Genomic DNA, 24,657 nt, shown 5'->3' on the forward strand with positions numbered 1-24,657 from the left:
TTTCAAATAAATCATTTGAGAGTGAGTACCATGCTAAATGTGTGTGTGTGTGTGTGTGTGTGTGTGTGTGTGTGTGTGTGTGTAATACCTCTCATTTTCTATAATTGTAGAGTTAGTTGTTAAAGTTCTATATGACTCTTCTATAGGTGTGTTAGCCATTATTTGATATTTGAAATACATTACTTTGATATATTTAGTAACTGATTATGTCAGGTAGTAACAATTTCCTACTTGCAATGATGATGCTTTAATTTCTATTAGTTAGTTAATGAAATTACTTTTATGATATTGTCATATGGTGTGCCTTAAAAAGATTTCTATTATGTCTTTGTGATGATAAGATGTTCATGTTAGAATATAATATTATTTATATTTAAAATTTACTATTATACTTACCCCATACTTGCATGTGTATGGTGTGTCTGTTTGTTTTACATTTATGTTTGATGCACCTCATATGGTTGAGGGAGAGAGTCATAGTCACTTGCTAGCCGAGATCTACATGATGTACCACTCCCCATCATTGTTTTTTTAGCTTATATATATATGCATGTGTACATGCTCATATTTTATACATATTTGTAGGTACCAAGCATTGACTTCCCTAAATTTCTAGGATGAGTGTTCCTATCGTAATAACTCAATGGCAAGAATGGGGAGAAAATGTTCAAGTCCAATAATACTTGTCCCGCAAGGAGGACTCACACCTAACTTTCTACCCTTTATATACCCATGAGTCTATCTTTGCTTGTGTTGTTTAATTTTGAGTTTTAGTCAGTTTTGGTAATGTCACTTTTATGCAGATTTGGCTATGTGATTTATTTGGTTAATGATTTGGCTATGTGATTTATTTGGTAAATGATTTAATTATAATATTTAGATTAATCATATAATATGGAGAATTATTAAATATTATTTGATTAAAAAGAAACTATTAAAATATGAGAATATTTAATTAAATAAATATGTGCTCCATTTTAAAATATTTAATTTAAAAGTCTAATTTAAGAAATTGCATTAAAAAGAGAATTAAAATATAAAAAGATTAAAGATTTAATATTATTTTATAATATTTATTTAATTAATAATAATAATTAAATTAGAGTTGCATTTAATAATGAGCTTTAATTAATATTATTAATTAAAATAATAAACTACACATTAAATAGTGCTTGCACTAATTAATAAAATGGAGGAAAAGAAAATGAAAGAAAATTTTAATTGAAAGGTTCTTTTAGTGTGCATGAAAGCATTAAATAATAAAAGTAATTATTATTTAATAAAGTTAGTGGCTTTTAAAATGTGGGAAAATAGAAATCCTAGTTAGGGTTATGGTTCTTTATAAGGGGGTTGGTAGTTCATTTGAGAGACACAGGTTTTGGGGAGCAAAATTTGGAATTGGATCAAAAATCACTTTTATGCAGATTTGGCTATGTGATTTATTTGGTAAATGATTTAATTATAATATTTAGATTAATCATATAATATGGAGAATTATTAAATATTATTTGATTAAAAAGAAACTATTAAAATATGAGAATATTTAATTAAATAAATATGTGCTCCATTTTAAAATATTTAATTTAAAAGTCTAATTTAAGAAATTGCATTAAAAAGAGAATTAAAATATAAAAAGATTAAAGATTTAATATTATTTTATAATATTTATTTAATTACTAATAATAATTAAATTAGAGTTGCATTTAATAATGAGCTTTAATTAATATTATTAATTAAAATAATAAACTACACATTAAATAGTGCTTGCACTAATTAATAAAATGGAGGAAAAGAAAATGAAAGAAAATTTTAATTGAAAGGTTCTTTTAGTGTGCATGAAAGCATTAAATAATAAAAGTAATTATTATTTAATAAAGTTAGTGGCTTTTAAAATGTGGGAAAATAGAAATCCTAGTTAGGGTTATGGTTCTTTATAAGGGGGTTGGTAGTTCATTTGAGAGACATAGGTTTTGGGGAGCAAAATTTGGAATTGGATCAAAAGAATTGTTGAAATTTTTAGAGGGTTTGGATTTGCTTGCATTCATAGATTATCTCAGATTTTAGCTATGGTTTTGAGGTAGGGTTTGAAAATTTGTTGTAGAATTTTATTGAAAGATCTTTCTACTTTGTGTCTTCCTAGGTGCTTGCATAATGCTTATTAATTTATTTTATTAATTTTTAGATAAAGAATTATGTCATAGATTTTGAAAAGAAAAACTTATTGATGGAATTAAATCATATGGTTTAAAATTATGCATTTTCTTATATTTTATTTATAGGATGTTTATTTTTGTGATGGTTTTCCTTGTAGGTTGTTTAATTGGACCAGTTAGGATGTGCACGAGAGGCATTTTTGAGATTTTTTTAATGATTATTTGACTTGATGCCATGATGTACTTTATGATTCAAACTGAGATTTATTTTATAAGATTTCTTTTGATGAGCATTTATGAGAACTTGAGTTTTGAGAACCAAGGTTAGTTTCAAGTTTCTTTTTAAGGAACTGAATTCAATCATTATTACTTTTTTGGTATGAAAGACAATTGTGGCTAGTGAGCTTTGGGAAGGAAGTCTTTGTGCATCTCTATGGGAGTGGCTTGCAATGGGGGTTGGAGCCCAAAGAGGCTACTAGGGTAACTCATTCTAAGTTGTGTAATAAGTGATAACATAGTAATCTAAAATATTTAGACACACATTAAAAAAATAAGTTAGAGATATTGCCTCGCCCATGCCTTAAGTTCTTGTATAGGCTAAGGATGGGAATGGGACGATACCTAGTGAGAGGTATGACTAGTTTTCTACATATTCATGAGAGGGTATTTCTGGTTTTGCATGTGTCATGTTAAGGGTTTGGGGTCTAGAGTGACTAGTCCAAGCTAACTCAATGCTTAAGGGTTTAGGGTCTAGTGAGAGACTAGTTTAGGGTAACTCAAGTAGTTTGACCATGTGATGACACTCCCTAGTATGTAGCCTAAGTCTCCTTCATGGTTTTTAATATTTGCCTCTTGTGGTGTACTTGTTGGATGTTACTTTTGATGTTATATTTATTGTGAGTTATTAATTGGATGTTAGTTATCATTGATAGTTGACTTTTATTGATGAACCCAGTTATTCATTGGTGGTATTTTTATTGTTGGATTTGGTGATTAGTGGTTTACTTTTATTGATGATGGTTGTTATATGATGATTATTATTCATTGACATGTGTCCTTTAACTTAAGGTGGATACCTTTCATTGACTTTATCTTGATTTGATATTGTATTGTATTTGGTTTCTAGATGTTGATGTGGTATGTGACATTGGTTTTGAATGAGTGTCCTTTTGGTTTTGATTATTTTTTCTTCTTGAGTAGTTTGTGTTACCCTTGAGGTAGTTTTGGCTATTAGGATTCCTTTCCTAGGAATGTTTTATGATTGATTAGCCATTTTTGGATCATTCATTATCTTCCCTATATGGTGGGAGTGGAAGCCTGACTAGGTGACCACATGATCAGGAAGTAGTGTCTTCTTCCCATTTGGGTCCCCCTTAGATTGATAGATGTTGGATGCTCGTTGGTGCAATGTACACTTTATCATTCTTATTCATATCTCGGAGACTTCTATTCAATTGATGTATATATGTTAACATGTATCTTGTATTTGGATATACTTGTATCTATTCATGCATACCTTGTGACATTTCAATGGATGTATTTTCATTATATCAATTGTAATTATTCATTTTGTTATGAGATGATGTATCTATTATTTCTTTATGATTCATGAAAATGTACTGAAGACTTAAAATAATTATTATAAATTTCTTAAATATGACTCAACATGAAAGAATCCTTAAAGAATGAAAAACTATATTTTTAATTGCTTTTGTGTAAAATGTTCTGTTTATGTATATTGCTTCTACATTGTTACTTTGATGTTGTTTCAACTTTTTTTTAAAAATAGTTTAGTAAAATTTGTAACATATTAGGTTTATTTCTCTTGGGTTCCTAGGCTAGGCATTATTGTGTGTGTGTGTGTGTGTGTGTGTGTGTGTGTGTGAGAGAGAGAGAGAGAGAGAGAGAGAGAGAGAGAGAGAGAGAGAGAGAGAGAGAGAGAGAGAGAGATTGTTAGGGAATAGATTGATTATAAAATTGAAAGGCTCGTAGTCTTTTTGCGCTTAGCAATGTAATGATCCACAATAGTTAGAAACATAAATATTAGTTGAAGTAGTCTTAAATATGTCAAGGTGATATGGTCATCTAGAAAAAGGAAATGACTCTTTTCATATCAAAAGGAATTCGAAACACAACAGCTACTTTCTCTTTATAAAATGATAGTTTAGTTTCATTCTATACATTGTATATTATAGATTTACTATGGGTTTGCAAGGAATCAAATTTGTAACTTTGAAGGAAAATCTTAAATTTTACACCTTAATCTTAGCTATATTTAGTTAGGGGATAGGAACAAATTCAAGAGTGGGGTCTACTAATATTATTTTGAAGTAGGAGACTAGATAAGTAAATTGTAATAAAAAGATAAGTAATTTGAAATATCTATATTAGAATTTGAGAAGTCACTCTATAACATTCAAAACCAACAAATTTTTTGTTTTCCTTCTAAAATTTACTTGAATATAATTTTTGAAACATTAATACGTTTTAACAAAAAGCAAGCTTAAATAGACTTAACACCTTTTTCAACATCATTTGCATAAATGCTTACACTTGAATTTTGATAGCCGCAGTAGATAAAAATAAAAATAATATTTTTTCCCACTAATTTGCATTATTTTGAAAAGTATTAAAGCTTATATATCTAATAAAATGTTTCTATGATAGGTTTCTTCCAAGTACTCTTTGGGCTTCATGTCTATTGAATCAAACAACTTCAAAGTTTGGCGTTTCGATCCCTCTATTGAACATTTTTTCATTTCTCTATCCCTTGGTTTTTCTTGGACCTAACAAGCCATGAGTTATAATATTCTTTAAATATTATTTCTTTAATAGGTGTAATGGTTTAGCCAATAGAAAGATATACCTTGTTTAATATATTTTATATCAGAAGAATTTCAATAAAAAATTAATTACTTTTATTTGGAACTATGATGTCTAAAGCAAAATTCACTGTGAGCAATTTAATTTCTAATGGGGTTAAGATAATAGTATTCCCCTTAGAAGTTATTATAAAAAAAAACTTAAAACATGATATGTAACTTTATTCTTAGTGCAACATTAGATTCACATTTTATATTTAGATTTAAGTTAATAATTTTAACATTATGGAATATATGATGGCCACACATATAACAAAGAAGAAATGTATCATTATTCCTATATAATCTTGTACCATTGCACTATCAACCTTCATCTAATAAAAAATTTCCCATATTATTACTTCAATATTAGTGGTCATGTATTTGGTATTTAGAGACAACCCCATGCCTCTTATGAGGATCACTACCACTAAAATTCACTGCAATACCTTGTTCATCATACTTATTCTCAACAACATACTAGGAATAATGGGTCAATACTTGACATGAATGAAAACACAATAATTGATTATCTTGCAACCAGATCTTTATCATGATAACATGAGCCATAACCTAACATCATAGCATCAATTATGCCATCAATCTCCCCCTTTGGCATTAATGGAAATATAACAAAAAATATGCTAGTAAATTATATAGTATTTCATTGACTTCAATCATAAACTTTGTCCCTTTCCTAAATTAATGAGTAGCCATTTCTTTTTGAAAATTTTCCTTTCATATTTCCATGACACCATTCCATACATAGGCTCTATTAGTTTTCTTCTTAGGATTTTTTCAGTTTATAGTTAGTTTAATATATTTTGTTATTAATTTTTAATAAATTATTGATCAGTATTAATTTTTTCTTATAATTACTTTAGTTAAAATTTATTTAACTTATTTCTTAATGTACATATAAATTATATCAATAAACACATCATTGATTGATTATTCTATTTAATTTTTTATTGGTAATAATTGTTGTTTATATTAATTATAAAAAGTTGCATATAGTGTAATGCCCGCCTAGAGATCCTTTTAACAAGGAAAAATATAAGCCAAGATAAAAAAAATAAATTAAAAAAAGTATGAAGCACAAGACAACCATCATATGCAGATCATAAAGATCACAACAAAAGACTAATCAAATAACCAAACACCAAAGATCTCCCAACATCACCATTGACCAAAATATAAACAAGAAAAAGAAGAGACTAATCATGGTCTCACACACATCAAGGACATGAAGAAAGTACAACTCAACTACTGAACACCAACCTAAAGGACAAGAGCTGACTCCTAAAAATTTGGCTAAGTTTGAAATCCTAAAGCCCTAAAATTTCCTCGAATCCATATCTTAGCTCATAGAGGTATGGAACCTATCTCAAAATACTTGTTCCATATATTAAAATATATCTTAAGTATAAGGAATTAATATATTCTTGTGCAAGGAAGTGTAGCACACCCCATGAGAAACTATCATTCATTCGAGAAACTACATTGAATGGTGCAAGAAAGTACTTGGCCCAATAGCAAGGATAGCTAAAAATAGTGTTGGGTTTCATATAAGGAAGTGCCAAGCTACATGAAGAAACCCAACAAATGTTGTGAAGATTACATTCTTGCACAAGAAACTGCAAGTTCACGTGAGACTCCAAATCAGTAAGCCAAAAAGACATTAAAGTAAAAAGCATGAAATGAAGTTCCTCCATACTGGGGAGTACCAAATCCATATTTTGAGGCAAGGATACTCAAACAGGATACTGAAAGATGGAAACAACATCTAACCATCTAACAAGCAGTAAAGGGAAAGTATAGAAGGAAACATCGCAGTGTACTGAAACAACATCACAATAAATGAAAATTACAATTGTACAACCAAACTAAGTATGTGGTTCTTACCAACCATAATAACATCATAAGACCATCGTGGGCCCTAGCCATCCCCCACATGTAACATCCTAAGCTATTGACTAGATTTTTGGTATGAACATAAAAAGTACATCACAAATAAAAAATGCTACAACATAAGCATAAGGAAATCTAACATGCTAAAAGTAAAGCATAAGATAATCCTATGAATAGAGATAACATCATCTATCATATGCTAATCATCAAAATAAGAAAATGTTCAATAAATAACATTATCTAAAAATGATATACAAGCATCCCAATGAAAGCATAAATCACAAGAAAGCATACTCCAGAACTTGAAGCACCAAGTGAAAACATCCAGCAACAATCACACTAGGAAAAAATACTATCTCTATACATCAGTCCCTAGTAGTGGTATAGGTAGCTATGCCTCCAACTATGTGGAAATCACAAGCCCACTCCTATCATGTTGATGGAGATAATGATCCAACCACAAACACACACAAGCAACCATCTAGGGCTAACACATATGCCAGGTAGTATGATGACTGAAACCAAGACATAGACAATGCATAAACTACAAGTCCTAGTCAAATAGTCAGAGGGCTACTAAGTAGGGGTTGACATCATGGAGAGAAACAATCCCAAGCTCAGATTGTGCATTTCAACTCCTCAATGGAGAGCCCCACACACACATTTTATTATCTTAAGTTTTATTACCGCCCAGTGTTTTCTTTAGTTATCACTTAATTAAAACTTATGTACACCAACCCTCAAGAAATAGGCATCAAGTTGTGGAAAAGAAGCCCCTCCATATGCTACCCTACCCCACCCATTCTCATCCAACAATGAGTGACTATATGCATGCAATTCCCAACCCAAACCCAATGATCATAACTTCTTGAAGTACCAGTGAAGATTGGGACTTGCAAGTCACTGACAAATGTACATGCATGTACTCATGTTTGGTAGCCACCATCACAAAAATCATAACAAAGAACTGGATAAGAACACCAAGTAGAAAGTCACTCAACCAAAAATAGACATAGGAGGATGGATGCGACATGCATCCCAATGTAACATAATAGTGTAATAAAGGTCCGACCAACATCCAAACACATAATCCAAGTCCATGACCAAACTCATGCCAAGAAAACCAAAGAAAATAGGGCAGTACACAAAATGAGGTAAAAAGCCCCAAAATTGGAAAACTTTGAAATTAAAAACCATTTTTCCTTTGGTACAAAAAGCTCAAAAATCCAATAGTAATTGAGTTTGAACACCATATGCAAAAATGGCCAATATAATGGTGCAAAACCCCAAACCCCCAAACCAAAAGCATGGAAAATGTTATACCTAACCAATTAATTAGAACCAGCAAATAGAAATGGAGGGGAACACTAGTTCTTAGTCTCCTAACAAAAAAAACAAAAAATAGAAGCTGAAATGAAGCAAAAATGATAAAACGGGAGAGCCCTACCTCACAGCCAAAAGGGAAGAAATAGAAAACAACTTAGTAAAATAAATAATTTTCCAAAATTGCTGAAAGTGATGACAAAGCAAGGTCTCCCTAAGCCAGATCCAATGAGACTAATCTCACAAAAATTTCATGCTCACAGCTCCTAGAACAACCAAAAATCAAATCCTTCAGAAGAGGATTATAGAAAAGCTCTCCAAATTTCTAAAATCTAGACTAGAAAAAATGAGGAAATAAATTTTTCTTTCCAAACTTATTCACTTTTTGAGTGAATAGTCGATTAGGGTAAATAGCTAGCTAGACTAGCTAGACTTCGAATTGACCCAAACAAAAATAGTTTATTCCTCATAACAAGAATTCACCTAAGGAAAAGTTTCTAGAAATTAAATTCAAGAAGATTTAAAGCCCAGAAACCCAAATAACATAAAATCACTTAACAACTTCTGTGACAATGCAAAACTCTAAATGCACATACACACTCACTAGTCAAATCATGTAATGTAGATGAGTTTGGACTCACTAACCACCAAAAGGTTTTAATTTAAAACATTTAAAATAAGGATACATCAACCATACGATGATGACATTGGTAAAATATGAATAGTTGAATCACTAACTCCATGTGCCACTGCCAAGGATTTAATTCCTACAAACGCAAACATAAGATCAAGTGCAATTGCATATAATATCATAGCTAAAGCAATAATGCATTAAATACTTAATTAATCCATTTACATCACTCACATTTTTGCATAAAGTGTAAAGATACAAGAATGAAGTAAATAACCATAGCATAAAATCCATCACATAACATAATCAAAAAGTATGTCCAAGTACCAGATAATTAGATATCATATAGATCTATTGTCATCTCAAAATGGCATCATCATGCAAATATGATAAATTGAACAACATAGCAGTAAAGAATCTATGGTACTAAATCAAAGTATAACATTCGACCCTCAGGTCATCACAAGGTATAGATAAAAAAAGTATCAAGTATCTATTGAATCAAAATAGATAAGGTACAGATGAAAAACATGAGAGACACTACACATAGTACTATCAATCCTTTCACAAACCTAACAATACCAGATCCAGACTACCCAAAATCCCCACAATACATAGTGAAGAAACAGTTAGGAAAGCTACTTGAGGAAAATGCCTTCTAAATGCCATTTTATAGGGGAAATATAAAAGAATGTGAATCTGCTTTAGAACATTGAGATGCATAGAAAAAATAAGAACATTGAAAAAAATACACACAAGATAAGCATAGACAAGATTTATCATGGGAAACCCTTTTGGAAAAAATCCACCACCCAAAAACCCCCAAGAAACTTTATATTACATTAAACAATTTACATACAACAAACTCTAGTTTCTAGATAGGCTCACTGGCTCAAATTGCCTTTACAATCAACCTAAATTTCATAGCCCTAGCCTCAACCACACATGAATTCACCATACCATATCATTCTACTTCACCTTACCACCATAAGTCTATATAGATCACTCACAACTCCACTATACAAAATAATATTTTTTCATCATACGATGATTCACCTCCACCATATAGTATGGTGGACTCACTATATGGTGAGGTTCCTTGCTCCATACAGTGCACACTTTGTCACCTTAACAATCTCCCACTTGACAAAGTAGCACCAACCATTCAAAAAAACTCATCTCTAATCACAAGAGATAACACCATCATCTATATCTCTAAGTTTCCATGAGCACCTACAACTGATAAATCCATGCCAACTCTAAATGCAACATGAAGTATCTAACAAATGATCAATGTAATCAAAACAAAGAAACTAAACCAAGATCAATGTCAAAGTTTCAATCATGGCCTCGAGAACATAAATATGACAACATGATCTAAACAATCTCAACTAGAGAGATTACATGCTCCATTTATTAAACATAAACCACACACTTATCAAAGACTTAGTTGAGTTGTCCAAATGACAAAATCTTTAGTCACATGAAGGTTAACATCTCCAAATACTACTTCAACATATGTGAAAAGATCCTTCTACAACATCAAAATCCCATGCCTACAACATCTACAATACGAATGAAGATCAATTACTTTTTCATTGCCAACAACTCCATGGTGTCAAGTTACACATGGCATCTATGTCACTACCAAAAAGTCCCATTGTATAGTGGTGTTGAGTCACACATGGTATCATGACAAACATCTTCCACACGAAGATTGAATTACTTGAACCAGTCATCATTAGATGACTAATTAGACAAAGAAAAAATGCTTGCATCTTCATCATCACTCTAAGAAGTCTTGAAATTATAACTCTCCATTTTCTTTTTCTTCTTCTTCTTCTTCTCTTTGCAATCCCTTTGGATATGACTAGTTTTCCCATAGTTCCAACACTTTGCTTTGGACTTTCTCACAAAAGATTCAGGCTTCATGTTCTTCTTGACTTTGTCCTTCACTCTACCTTTAATGATGAGAGCCTCCTTAGCCACCTCAAAATATTTCCTCTATATCTCCTCTGACAAAAGTGCAACAACAACTTCATTTATTTTTAATTGCGTGGTAGTACTTCCAATGGCCATCACAAGATGATCCCATGAATTAGGCAACAAGAATAGTAGTAGCATGCAATGCTCTTCTACACTAACAAACACACTAATAGATGTCAGTTGTGCAATCACCATATTGAATGCATTTAAATGATCTACCATAGACATTCCTCCATCCATCTTCAAAGAGTATAACTTCTTTCTCAAGAAGAGCTTGTTTACCAAGTATTTTCCTTGATAAATATCTCCCAACTTCTTCAACAAAGAATGTGCATTTTTCTCCTCATGAACATTCAAGATAATAGAATTTGCAAGACATAGCCTTATCAGTCCTTTGGCCTTTCGATCTGTTAAGATCCAATCTTCTTAGTTCATGCTTGAAGGCTTTTTTTTAGACACAACAACACATATATCACAATCAACCAATATATCTTCAACTCTCCACAACTCAAAGTTCATGCCATTGAACTTTTCAATCTCCACTCTACCTACACTTGTCATCTCAATTACAAGATGAAGACTTTTCAAACTCCCAGTGGAAAAAAATTGGTATAGAAAACAACCCTGCCTGACAAGCATAACCCAGGCTCTGATACCACTTGTTAGGAAAGCTACTTGTAGAAAATGTCTTCCAAATGCCAATTTATAGGGAAAATATAAAAGAATGTAAATTTTATTTACAACATTAAGATGCACAAGAAAAACAAGAACGTGGAAAAATAAAAACACAAAAGATAAACAAAGACAAGATTTAACATGGGAAACCCTTTCAGGAAAAACCCACCACCCAAAAACCCCCAAGAAACTTTGCATTACAATAAACAATTTACATATAGAAAACTCTAGCTTCTAGATAGGCTCATAGGCTCATATTGCCTTTACAATCAACCTAACTTTCACAGTCCCAGCATTAGCCTTAACCTTAGCCTTAGTCTCATTAGTCTAAGAAATCCCATAGACATTTCTACACTCTACAATTTGTTATGGAATTTAGTGCATTAACTATCAAGAACAGAATGGTTACAATCCCAATGATTACTCATCCATCTAATGGTCACTCTTCTAATTGGCATTCCCTTTAGCATTGGGTCACTCCCTTTAGCATGGGATCACTCTCTTTGACCTTTGAAACTCCCTTGGCATCAGGGCCTCAGACACTCCCTTTGGCCCTCGGTCACTCATACCAACTTTTTCATACTACTTCACCATACTACTATAAGGTTTCACTATATGCTTGTATGGAGCACACATGACTTCACCATACCATATCATTCTACTTCACCTTACCACCATATAGTTGTATAGATCACTCACAACTCCACCATACAAAACAATATTGTGTCACTGTATGGTGATTCACCTCCACCGTATGGTACGGTGGACTCACCATACAGTGAGGTTCCTTGCACCGTACAGTGCATACTTTGTCACCTTAATAGAAACCACTCCCTAATCTATCACCAATGACCTATGAATTGACATTGAAAATCCCATCCAAAACACAAAATTTGGACATAGAAGAATTAACTTTGGTATTGGAGTATGTGTTATCAATTTGAGATCTCTTTCATGGATGGTTGTATATTTACTTCACACAAAAGGAAAATCGCTCATCCATAACACTATGCATGAAAACTACATTGTTTATTTTTGATATTGAGATTAACTATGACTTCAATATTTTTCTAATTTTATCCTTACTTCCAAAATGTGGGTACAAAAAATTTTCATCAGATTCTTAACTACAAAAAAATGGCATTCATGTATATCATATTTATTCCATTGGGTTGTATTTTGTCATGCCTGACCACTTCTTTTGTTTTACTGCATATTAGGAAATTATGGTTAGAAGTATTTTTTCTTTGATATTATGTTCATTTCATCTATTGAACTTGGTGATAATGTCCTTGGGACATGTGTTTTATGTCTGAACATTCAGCTTGTTTTAGGATTCTATATTTGAATTCTCTCATTTTGTGATGCACTATACTTTTGGATTAATATTAGAAAGTATATTTTAGTTGTTTTGGTGAAACAAATTTGTGAACATTGAGAGCTATTTATTGGCCAATGTGATATTCAAGTTATAATATATGAATTTTATTTTCCTAGGTATAATTGTTTAAAAAAAAAGTTCTATTTAATGTTACCAGTTTAACGAAACATATATATATATATCTATATATATATACTTATTCAAAATTTTTTTTCTGTTACCGATGAGTAGTCATTCAATTGATAATGTTTGGGGATTATAACCTTGGGTTTAAATTATTAGTGACTTATAAAAGGTGGGGATATTCATCTTATATGTTTGTAATCTTATCTTAGAAGAGTAACTTGCATATATATATATATATATATATATATACACATTTTTTTCATTTTTATAAGATTTTAATAAGAGGCATCAATATGTATATGTGATTTTTTTTTTGTTTAGGGCTTTAACCCGTGGCTATTAACATTCTCTAGTGGATTAGGTCACATCATATTGTTTTATTGATGTTTGAAATGAGGTTTGAATAACACAAACCTAATGGGATTTGCATGTTTATTTATCAAAGGGATATTTGTTTTTATCTTAGCCAAAATATGGTGAAGGTAGTGGGCTTTCCGTATACACGACCCTGTTTTGAATGAAAGATCATTGAATGCAGAAGTTATGGAGTTTTATGGCACTGTTAGTACAGTCAGCCATTTCATGTTGATAGTTGGGTTATCTGTTGAGTAAGGGCCAAAAATTTGCCTGCATTGCTCTGATTGAAGAACATTTGTAACCCTTGATGCTGTGTAATCGGGTTCATGGAGGAATTTGTTGAAGATGGTCTTGAGTTTTTAAGGCCGAGCATGGTGGTGTCACTCTCAACCAGTTATTTTGATAAAATTCTCTTGGATTGTGTTTTTGATCATCGAATCCACCATTGCAAGCTATTTGGGTCTCTGCATTTTGGAAGTGTGGTATTTATTTTGGGCTTCGACTTTCTCGGTGAGTTGCTAAAGTTCTTGAAGCTGAGCAATTACCCTCTACTATTACTCAAGTAGGGGCAATTTCTTACCCTAATCTCCCTTTCTTTATAACTGCATTTGTATTTCAATATGTTTGTTTAAATATGGATTAATAGCGATATGTTGAGTATCTAACACTTAAGCATGGGTATATGCGAAGTTGGGTTATATGTATCTCGCAGCTTTGTATGTATCCATACTTAAATGTGAGGTATGGTGCTGTATTTTGAGTTTTGTTGTATGCTGTATACTTGTGAATGTATAATCTTTCTTGACCGAGGGTTAAGATTTAATTCGAAAGGGATGTCTATGAAATTCAGGGTGTAGTCTTTTAGTCAAACAGTTTGCGTGAAGTAAAGTATAGGGGGCAATATAGAGATATCGGGTTTGGAAAATTCGAAATATCTTAAGTTTTTCAATCTTTTGATTGTCATAATCCATACTTCTGATGGTTAATAGCATAGTATTAATTTTTGGTTGCATTAATTTGTAGAAAGTTGATAGTCGGTAGTAAGAACTTGTCATTGTTATTTTGTTAAACAGTTGGCATATATTGTGAGTTCTTGGGTTTTGATGAATAGTTCGATCTCATTCGATATATGAGGTTTTAAATTAAGATTTATAGTTTATCTCTATAATAAGGAAAACTTGTGATTTGGTTGTGATAGATGCAAGAAATTATCGATTTTGAACTTGCTGTCATAATAGCTTACCCGTAGTGTTTCTCTATTCTTGAATCATGTGCTGACAGCCTGACATTATCTATACTAGATAAAATAGATAATGGTTTATGTTCATATATGAATGTCGTATGAAAATGGGAAAACCCCAAGTTGACTCCAAATTTTTGAGAATAGATGATAATAAGTTGATAATCAAATTATTTTGATATAACAATAGATTTTGTTTAATTGAATATTGCAATAACAATTTTTATAAACCTAGAAATTTGATTATGATTAGAAAAGAAGTCATATTGTTTTGATTGGATGGAAAAAAATGTAATGACAACGTTGTTATTGGTCATCTGTTTAAATAATGATGGGATCTAAACTTCTAAGAAAACTATCAATGGTATTAGAATGTTGTTTTACAATTCAATCATAATGTTGAAACACAAAAAGAATTTATCTATATTAATGGTTATACTCTATTTTAATGAGAGTCAGAGCAGTTTTTCGGATTTTATTGAAATGGAAAGTTGATTTATTTTAAGTTTCAATTATGAAATATGTTGATGGAATTCATTTTCAAAACAAAGGTTTCTTTTGTAGTTGATTTGACTTTTTAGCTATTTCAAAGGATAAAAAAAAAGGGTTGTAATGACAGTAGGGATGAATACTATAGTACTAAGATCAGTAAATATCATTAAGTTAAGATGTTAATTTAATTGTATTTATGAGTTCTATTATTATAATATTTGTTTCTGTTGTTGTAGTAGTCTAAATTTACCTTGGAAATAGGCAATGTTAAGATATGTTCGAATAGATTAAAGGATGTGAATACTGAATTATTTTTGTAACATGAACATTCTTAGAAAATCTGTTTGATGTGTATTTTAAGAATAGCTGTGATGAACGTATATCGGGGTGGCTGAATTTGGTTTATCTTATTCAGTTAATTAATTCAGTGATAACTATAAAATAAATTGGGTGGGTTAATTACATATATAAAAGATAGTTGGCCTTACCTATGACTTAGACCTTTATGGTTAAGTACAGAGAACAAGGCATATCTCTATTCTGTCATTGACAAGTATAATAGAGAAACCCGTTATGTGTTGACTATGAGCATACCATATAGAGATGCAGTATCTTAGTGCCATAACGATGAAACCTCAGTATATATATGTTTCATTTACGTGTTATTCTTAGTGCGAGTTTAATTTTGTAATAATAAGTAAAGGTTTACTTCTTGCATATTAATTTTGGAACTGCACTATGTTGTAATAAAATGGATATCTGCATTATGGTTATGTATATGTTTGGTCTAACATGCATGCAGGTGGATTACGCTATTCTAATCAGTGTGTACTGAGCCCTCTTTTGTTTTGTGTTGCTTCCTGTGTGTTTCCAGGTGCTTCAAGTTTTCAAGTAGCTAAAGATACTTAATGAAGTTCTACCTGAATCATTATTCATTTGCTTGTAGGGTCCATATTTGGACATAGGCTTTTAAAGATGAAATTGTATTTCATTATCGTATTGAACTCAATAAGTTTTAGAATCTTTATGGATTCATATTTGGATGATGTTTTCATGTATTTTGAGGTTTTTAGTTTAAGAATGGTTCAATCTGTGTACTTGTACTTGTATTAAAAGGAATTTAGAAAAAAAAATTGCATACTTTGTACTTATTTTTGGATTTCTTTTTATTGGTTTTGTGGATAATAGTAGTAGTGTTACATATTTATGTTCTCCCAACAAGGCTTCTATACAACCTAGGTCCTTTTCTATTCAATTTTATACTTCAAGGAATAAAATTGCTAGTAAATAGGTGCCCTTAGTAGTTTATGCTTTTTCTTGTCCATAAATATATTTTTTGGAGTATTATCCTTAAAAAATTGGCCTCAAATTAATTGATTGAAAATTGTGTCTGATGTCATGAGATTATAATAAAATATATTGCTAACAAAGTTGTATGTGGTATTAGGATGGAGAATCCTATTTGAAAATGTAACTGACTGATAAAATCTCTTTTTTGTTTTTTGTTTTCCTTAAAGATAGCTACTATGTCCAAGATATTATTTTCCCCAACTAAACTTTTCCTTCTCCCTAGTACACACTTTTTAAGCTTTCAGTGTCAATAATTTGTTGGCATGCTAGACTCATTTTGCATTGTGAAATGAACATATGAAGTTTAATCCACCTAATTGGGTTTATGAGAGGGGAAACTAAGTTATAATCCACTTCAATGAACTATAGTAGATCTAACTTTCTTTACATGTGTAATGGGAAACACTATTCTTTTCAGAGAAAACACCATTTAAATGTCAAAGACTTAGTTTCATATGTGTTGCATTCCCAAAGGCAAAATTCTTCCCCCATTCTATTTATAGACTCTTTTGTGAAATTTGTCATTTTTTCTTTTGTTATAACCATAAATAATGAGTAATTTATTGAAATTTATATAATTTCTTCCATGAATTTATATACTTTCTTTCTACTTCTCACTTATTTTTGTGTGTTTTTTTTTCATATAAAGTTTCCATCTTATAGTTTCTCCCATACCACCTCCTTTAAAATAAATTGAACCTGGGAACTACAATTCAAGCACTACCTAGAGGTATTCAAGGAACAACCTAATTGTTTTCTCCATGTGAATGATAACATTTTCATAGGCTTGCATTTTAAGGCCTTCTCCTACAGTAGAAAATGTTGAAGGTGGTTATTATATTCAAGTAAATTGCCCCTTGATGAGGAGAAAGTGACATTGAATATAGATTTTTTCCTTCTAGAAACCAAGTTACTGGAACAAGGCCCACCAATGAAGTGGTTGTAGAACACCATCTAACTTTGAGTGAACCCTATATAGTGGGTTATTATTTTTTGGAGGAAGAAACCCCTACAAAAAATTGAATCAATGAAATCTTACATGTAGGGTTTTGATAGAAACTCCCTATCAAAATTGAAAGACTTCCGATCGAAAGTATTTTTCTAGATAGTTTCAATCAAAACTACATTGGTAATCCCTATTAAAAAGTGAAATACTTTTGATTGAAATTACTTTTCCAAATAGTTTCAATTAAAACTATACTCGTGATGTACTTTCAATCAAAATTACTTAATTACTTTTGATCAGAAGTAGTTAAGTACTATCGATCTAAAGTATCTTTTGTTAAAATAGGGTTGTAAATCATGTGGCCTCCTATCATTTTCATAGTTTAGATTTGAAGTGAGTGTAGTAGGCATCTGACTTAGCAACCAATGTTCCAAGTTGTTTTTTTTTAGTTTTTGGTTTTTTTTAAAATTTAAATATTTTTTGTGTTTTTATGTATATAACATACATATTGTGTATATATGCACATATAGTGTGTGTACATTTGTGCATATATTTGTGTACACACACAGATATATGTGTTTGTGTGTGTAGATACACACACACATATATATATATATATATGTGTGTGTGTGTGTGTGTGTGTGTACATACACATCTATGTGTGTACATATACATATACATATATATATACATATACATATACATATACATATACATATACATATATATATATATATACATATACATATACATATATATATATATATATACACATATACATATATATATATATATATATATATATACATATACATATACATATACATATACATATACATACATATATATATATATATATATATATATATATATATATATATATATATATAATATGTATGTATGTATGTATTTATGTATGTACATACACATACATATACATACCTACATATCTATATGTGTGTGTGTGTGTGTACATACACATATACAAGTAAATACACACATGTGTGTATCTGTGCATGTGTTTACACATATATTGTATGTGTATATATATATTTTCTCTTTTTTAATGTATGCACACATATATATGTTTTTAATTTATAGATATGTTTAGGTTTTATGATATTGTACATGTGTATGATTTTAATATAGATATGTTTATATTTTATGATAATGCAGATGTATATAGATATGGTTTTAGTGTAATATTGTATGAGTATATGTCTATATAAATATATGTTGCATGAATATATATTAAAAATGTATCTCAATATATTTAAAAATTCTTTGTAATAATTATAATCTTCGACATATTTTATCCAATATTAAACACAAATCACAAGGTCAATTAGATTTTTTTTTTTATAGTGTTAGTTCCAATCAAACATATATATCATATTTGAATTGTACATTTTTTCATTATAAAACTTTCTATAAGTCAAACTCAATAATTTTCAATATTATAATTGTAATTTAGACCCTTTTCCCAACTATAACATTTATCACAATCCAAACTATGTTTGTCACTCTATTTGTAACCATAACCCTAAATCTAACTATAATTAGGTCCTTAAATCTAACCCTAATTTTAATTATTTTGTAATCACTAGATCCCTTAACAATGTTCTTGTTGGAAACTTACAATTGGAACAATTTTTGTTTTGTCATTGATGTCAAATCTATAGATGAGAAATATTGCTACCTAATCTAAATGTCATATCTGTTTGATTGATGGAGAGGGTTTGAGAGTTACTCATTACTATAGAACCTAGAGGAAAGTTTGAATTTATGAAAAGGAGTTATAATGGAAATTTGATTAGATAGACTTTGATAAAGAAAAGTAATGTTTTATGTCAAGGAAGTGAAGCCTAACTGGAAAGAGTAAAATACTAAAGAGTGTCAAGTAATGCAAGTGTTAACTAAGCCTTGGTTAGTGCTGATGAAATCTAGTGTTGATTGAGCATTAGCATCAATTGAGCAAGTTAGTTGATGCCAAGCTAAAAAGCCTAAACAATGACCAAGTATTTCACTATTAATCGAGTGTCAAAATCTGGTGATTGTTCAGTGACACTAAAAGATCAAATTCAAAGAAATTATAAGATCAAGCCAACTTAGTTGATTTCTTGGGAGATGTAAAACACGTACAAAAAAAATATTACTAAGTTGGATCAGTAAATTCAAGGAGGTGATTAAGTAAAGACCTAACTAAAGGATTCTAGAGAAGTTTCTAGAGGATGATCAAGAAGATGTATAGATACATTGAATCGAGTTGAATTTGATCATGAACCATAAGATCCATGATGGATGTAGAAAATGGTAAAGAAAAAATTGCCTATTTAAGGAGGTACAAAGCCAAACAAATTGAGTGCATACACACGAAGACATAGAAGATCAAGAAGTGTGAGTTTGTATGTGAAGCAAGACAATCCAAGAAAGGTTGACCATATAAAAATAAGTGAATGGATGCAAAGCTAAAAGAGAAAACTTCCAAATGTGATGTTGTTGTTGAGAAGTGAAATTGAGAAGAAGGCTTAAGTGTTGATGAGAAGAGTAGCTTGATTTCTTGAAGGGTGTCGAAGAAGATCAAGATCAGAGGTGACAATGAAAGGCTTATCAGTGAACTATCATAAAGACCAAAAAAAGATTTGAACTAGTAAAAGTGAGTTGTAATTACACATATCAAAACCTATTATTCTCTTTCTTAGAATTGTAAATAGTTTTTATTGAAATCCTTTTAACAAAGGTTAACCTAACATCCATTTGAAGACTTAACAGTCTATGTAAATCCTTTAACTAGGTGACATTCTAAATGGAATGATCAAATTCCTCTTACAAGGCCACTCCTAATAGGGTGATTAAATCCTCTATCCAGGTTACATTTAATAGTGTGTTGTGTAACCTTTAATAGGGTTGGCTCCTAACAGAGCCCACTTCAAAAAAGTGAAAAAGAGTGACATGTTGCTAGTGGTTTTTCCCAAATTGGGTTTCCACATAAAATCCTAGTGTTAAACTATGATGAATGTATTATGAATGTTTGATATATGATGATTTTTTCACTATGCAATACAAGTTAAGTTAATGATAGTTTTATAATAGTGACTGAGCAACAACATGATATGTAAGATAAGCATAACAGTGATGTTTTTTATGTTTAAATGTTCAAGTGGTATATATTGACCTTGAGTAATTGATTCACCTCCACCCCCTTCTCAATTATTCTAAACATTTCTAAAAATTGGTATTAGAGCTCAATGCTTATAGAGAAAATATTGAAGGTACTTAAAGCTAAAGATCATATCAAACAAGAGATATGTACCCAAGTTGAATAAGGAGAACTTTCCTACATGATAGACCCTAATGAAGCTGCACATATCCAATATCAGTAATGTTACTATCAATTTTATGAGAAATGAATATTTAGAGGTAACGACTACTCCTTTGACTTCTAAAGAACTAAGACAAAAGTTAGATCGCAACCAAGCAATGTTGGAGATTTCCTCAAGCCTAAGCTATGTCAAATTTGTTGACCTAAAAGATTGCAATACTACAAAGAAGATATGGGACAGATTGAAGACCGTATATGGAGGTGATGACAATGTACTAAGAGCCAAAGCATAAATCCTAAGAGGTAATTATGATGATATAAGAATGATGGAAGTTGAAAACATAGTACAATACTAAACAAGAGTTAAAGAGGTTGTTAATTCTATTTGAGGAGAAAATAGAATAATTGAAGATGAAATAGTGATAAGAAAGGTATTAAGGACTCTACCCCTTATCTATGCCATTAGAGTCTCTATAATTTAGAAACTGAGATGCACACCAGGAAAAAAATTGACCTTAGAAGGTGTAGTTGGTAGAATTACTACTTTGAAATGTCTAATTTTGATAACTACACACCTGCTACCATTGAATCTTCTTTAAAGTTGCAACTAATTCTTAGTAAGAAGAAAGGAAAACATGTAAAGAAAAAAAGTGATACTTCTGATGATGAGATTGATGAACTTTAAGCCCTCATTGCAAAAAAGTTTGGAAGAGGAAGAGGTAAATACAAAGGTAAATTACCTTCTTCTTCTTTTTCATGCAACAAAGTTGGTCATATTGCTGCTAGATGTCCTAATAGAGAAAACACAGATGAAAAGAAGGAAAGCAAGTACAAAGGGAGAAGAGATGAAAAAGACTACAGAAGAAGCAAGCATGAAAAAGGTAAGGAATCTTGTTATATTACTAAAGAAAATATGGATAATGAATCTAAGAGTAACGATGATGAAGTTTTCTATCTTTCTATGAAAGAAGAGTCTGATGAAGATGAGAAAACTGCATTAATATCTTATGTGAACAAATTTGTGATAGATAGATAATTGATATTGGATGTTCCAAGCATATGACTGGTGATAAAGACAAATTTAAAGATATTGGTCCATACAATGGTGGATGTGTTAAATTTGGTAATGATATCCCATGTGTTGTAAAAGGTAAATGAACTATTCAACTAACTAAAAAGATAACATGTGAAAATGTTTACTAGGTTGAAGGACTTAACTACAATTTGTTGAGTATTGCATAGCTAAACAAATCAGATTGAAAAGTTGAATTTCATGATAGAAAGGCCAAGATACATGATAGTGATGGTAATCTAATTGGAGTTGGTTAGTAGACAAGAGGTAACTTATTCTAGCTAGACCTATTAGAAGACACATGTATGTTTACACAACAAGAAGATGTTTGGTTATGGCACAAAAGACCATGCCATGAATTTTTTGATAATTTGGTGAATATCAGTAAGATAAAGAAAGTGAGAGGATTGCATAAACTAAAAAAGCCTAACAATGATATGTGTAAATAGTGTTAATTAGGGGAGATGACCAAGTCTAGTTTAAAGAGTAAGACATATATTGCTAATGAGATTTTGGAATTGGTTCATATTGACCTATGTGGACCCATTGGTGTTAAAAGTTACTATGGAGATTAATATTTTATTCTATTTGTGGATCAATTCTCTAGAATGATGATTGTAATGTTTATTAAAGTTAAATTTGATGTTTTTCAGGTATTTAGCTAGAGTTAAAAAAGAAAAAGGGAAGAGTCTAGAGTGTTTGAGATCTGACAGAGGTGGTGAATTCATTTCACATGAGTTCAACACATTATGCAATGACAAAAGAATTAGAAGAAAAGTGTTAGCACCAAGGAACCCTCCTCGGAATGGGATAGCTAAAAGAAGGAATAGATTAATAATAGACTATGCAAGAACACTAATGATGGAGAAAGGTATATCACATAAATATTTGAGAGAAGTGGTTAGCATCGTTGTCTATACCTTGAATAGAGTTCAAGTAAAGAAAGGTATAGATGCTACACCTTTTGAACTATGGTATGGTTATGCACCTAATGTTAAATAGTTTAAAATATTTGCAAGTTATGCTATATAATGAAAGATAATAGGAATGGAAAACTTGATGCAAAGAGTGATGAAGGCATATTCCTAGGTTATTCCACACAAAAAAAAAATCATATAAGTGTTTAAATTCTAACACTAACAAAGTTGTGGAAAGTGCAAATGTGAGAGTTGATGAATTTACCAAAAAAGGTGATGCTTCATGTAATGAAAAACTTGAAGACTATAGTACACTTATCTATGTGGACAATGATGCTCCCAACATTCAAAATGAATAGACAAGTCAAGCTACAAGCTCCCATTAGACATAAAATAATGGAATGCAAATGCAAATTTTTGAACAGCAAAGAGTGGGTGTCGAGCAATAGCTTGAAGATGTTGTTTCATAGAAAGGCAATGTTGATCATTAGATAGTGAATGTTGAGCATTCAAAACCTAAACTAAAAAGAGGAATTGAGCCAAAGATTGTTTTTCTAGATGAACCTGAATAAGAACCAAGAAAAAAGCTACCTATATTAGCAAAATATGTGAGAAGACATCATAAAGCTAATCAAATCATTAGAGTTGTCGAATCAAGTGAGGTAACAAGGAGAAAACTCAAAGGTGACACATGCTTATTATGTGGGTTTGAGCCTAAAAAAATAAAAGATGCTTTAGAAAATGAAGATTAGATATCATCTATGAACAACGAAATTGACCAAATTGAGAAGAATAATACTCGACCTTAGTGCCAAAACCTAAAGACAAAAATGTCATTGGGAAAAAGTGAGTTTTTAGGAAAAAGCTTAATGAAAATGTTGAAGTAACAAGAAATAAAGCAAGATTGGTATGAAAGGGTTATGCAAAAGAAGGAGGAGTTGACTATGAAGAAAATTTTTCTCCTATGGCCACACTTGAAGGGGTTGGAACTCTACTTGCATACTCAACTTGCAAGAATTTCAAGGTATATCAATTGGATGTCAAACCTACATTTCAAATGGTATACTAGAGGAAGAAGTATACACTGAACATCCTGAAGAATTTGTAGATCCAGAAAAGAGGAGCATAGTATGTAAATTAAAAAAATCCCTTTATGGGTTGAAACAAGCACTAAGATCATGGTATGAAAGGTTACATAATTATTTAGTGAAAATTGGTTTTGACAGAACAAATGATAACAACAATCTATATTTAAAGAATGGTAAGAACAATGAAGTACTATTATCTGAGATATTTGTCCATGATATCATACTTGGAGGAAGAGAAGAATTATGTAAATCATTTGCTACTGAAATGAAAAAAGGAATTTGAAATGTCTATGTTTACTGAAATCAAATTTTTTGTTGGATTACAAGTATGTCAAATGAAGTTTGGTATTTTTATTTCACAAACCAAATACATCAAGGAAATATTAAAGACTTTTGGTATGGAAGATTCAATGCCAATGAGCACACCAATATCTATAAGACATAAGCTATTTAAGAATGATGATTCTATTGATGTGAATTAGATCTTATATAGATCCATGATAGAAAAACTACTATATGTTGTTCACAATAGACCAGATATTGCATTGGCAGTTGGGATAGTTGTTATATTTTCAATAAATCCTAAAGAAAATCACATGATGGTTGTAAGAAGTTAATGTGATATCTAAAAGGTAAAAAAGACTATGGATTATACTACAAGAGAAGTGATAGATTTGAACTGAAGGTTTTTATTGACTCAAATTGGGTAGGAAATATTGATGATAGGAAAAGCACTAGTGGAACTGCATTCTTTCTAGGAAGAGATTGGTGTCCTAGAGTAGTAAGAAACTTAATTGTATCTATTATTGAAAGGCATGCAAGAAGA

This window comes from Cupressus sempervirens, chromosome 11, assembly GCF_028749045.1.
Source record: "Cupressus sempervirens isolate cs-2001-9-10 chromosome 11, ASM2874904v1, whole genome shotgun sequence".
Taxonomy (NCBI): domain Eukaryota; kingdom Viridiplantae; phylum Streptophyta; class Pinopsida; order Cupressales; family Cupressaceae; genus Cupressus; species Cupressus sempervirens.